Here is a 2,348-nt window from a genome sequence, read left to right as displayed (position 1 = left end):
GGACTTCTAATAACCACATGGCAAAAGTAATAACAGCCGTGTAGGAATGGACACCATTCCTTTATTTATGGAAGATCAACTCCCATAATCAAAATGCACCTGTGATGGATATTCTTGCTTCCCACCTTACCACACCTGGAATTAACTAAAATCCTAAAGTAGAGGGTACATCTGTGAGAAAGGCTTTCATTAAGTGTAAGTGGGTAGATCACTTCAAACACAGATGTTAGAAAGACACAAACATTTAATCCAGATCTCCCAGCCTGAAGACATGTACCTTTAATTCATATCTTGAGTCTTGAGGTTCCTAGCCACATCTTTAATTGGGCAGTATCTTCTGCCTTCTGGAAACCTATAAAAGGACATGGAAGAATGAAGATATTACTCTTTGCCTGCTTGCCATCACTTTGAAGCAAGTCTATTACTTTACTGCTATTAGAAAATTCTTCAGAATTGCAGCATATACTGAAGATGAGCCAACATGTCTAACCTCCTAGATTAAGTAAGAATTTGATTTTTGTACTTTTCCTTCCCAGTTTGCCATTGTAGGATTAGCATGACTGCAGCCTAAGTCATTATAATGACTCTCCTTTGTTCATACAGAGAGTCACTGGATATGTTCTGTTACTGTGGAGAACCCAGGTAAAACATTTTTGACATAAGTGTATAAAATGTCTCCTATGATCAAAAGTTGTACATAACTGGCAAAGTTAGGTATCTACTGACCTAAGACTCAATCTTAAAAAAAATGAAGTGATAGAACAGCCTGTGGTAGCCTAGACTATCTACACTAAAAACACTTTGGAATCTGGACAGATAATTCTGAGATCTGATGTGGGAGGTGATGTATGCTGTGAATAAGTTTTATTGCCCTCCCTGTCTCTCTCCTTCCCCCTTCAGACCTCCACCAAGATCCCCGTACTCCCAATCTACTCAGGAGATCTTGTCTTTTCTACTTTCTTCTTCCCATATAGATTAGATTTATGTAATTCTATCTTAGTGTCCTCATTGTTATCTAAGTTCTCTGGGATTGTCGTTTGTAGGCTGGTTGTCTTTGCTTTACATTTAAAAGTCACCTATAAGTGAGTACAAGTGATAATAGTCTTTCTGTGTCTGGGTTACTTAACTCAAAATAATGTTTTCTTGCTCCCTCCATTTTCCTGTAAATTTCAAGAGGTAATTTTTTTTTCTGCTGTGTAGTACTGCACTGTGTAAATGTACCACATTTTTCTTATACTTTCTTTGGTTGAGGAGCTTTAGGTTGTGTCCAGGTTCTCTCATGACAGACAAAGCTGTTATGAACATAGTTGAGCACATGGCCTTGTCGCACGATTGAGCATCCTTTGGATATATGCCCAAAAGTGGTATTATTGGGTCTTGAGGAAGGTTGTTTCCTAGTTTCCTGAAAAATCACCACAATGACATCCAAAGTGGTTGTACTAGCTTGCATTCTCACCAGCAATGCAGAAGTGTTCCCTTTTTGGCATAAGTTGTCATCGGTGTTTTTGATCTTGGCTATTCTTACAGCTGTAAGATGGCATCTCAGAGTTGGTTTGATTTGCCTTTTTCTGATGACTAAGGATGTTGAACATGTCCTTATGTGTCTTTCAGCCATTTTAGATTCCTCTGTTGAGAATTCTCTGTTTAGGTCTGTACTCCATTTTTTTTATTGGATTATGTGATCTTTTGGTGTCTAGTTTCTTGAGTTCTTTGTATATTTTGGAGATCAGACCGCTGTCTGATGTGGGGTTAGTGAAGATCTTTCCTCATTCTGTAGGCTGTCATTTTGTCTTGTTGACCATGTCCTTTGCTTTACAGAAGCCTTTCAGTTTGAGGAGGTCCCATTTATTAATTGTTTCTCTCAGTGTCTGTGCTGCTGGGGTTATATTTAGGAAGTGCTTCCTTGTGTCAATGTATTCTAGTGTACTTCCCACTTTCTCTTCTATAAGGTTCAGTGTGGCTGGCTTTTGTTGAGGTCTTTGATCCATTTGGACTTGAGATTTTTGCATGGTGCTAGATATGGGTCTATTTTCATTCTTCTACTTGTTGATATCCAGTTATGCCAGCACCACTTGTTAAATATGCTTTCTTTTTTTCCATTTGATATTTTTTGCTTCTTTGTCAAAAATCAGGTGTTAAAAGATGTGTGAATTGATATCCGCGTCTTCTACTCGGTTCTGTTTATCCTCCTGTCTGTTCTCATGCCAATACCAGGCTGTTTTCAGTACTGTAGCTCTGTATTAGAGTTTGAGAATAATTCTCTGTAAGAACAAATCCTGTATTGACCCACAGGGAACTCTAAGTTCCCATGAATATCTGCTCTTCTCTCCAGGAGCATGCCCTTGGGA

This window comes from Microtus ochrogaster, unplaced genomic scaffold (assembly GCF_000317375.1).
Source record: "Microtus ochrogaster isolate Prairie Vole_2 unplaced genomic scaffold, MicOch1.0 UNK16, whole genome shotgun sequence".
In the NCBI taxonomy this organism is placed as follows: Eukaryota; Metazoa; Chordata; class Mammalia; order Rodentia; family Cricetidae; genus Microtus; species Microtus ochrogaster.
The sequence above is the reverse complement of the archived record's forward strand: the minus strand, read 5'-3'. Positions refer to the sequence as shown.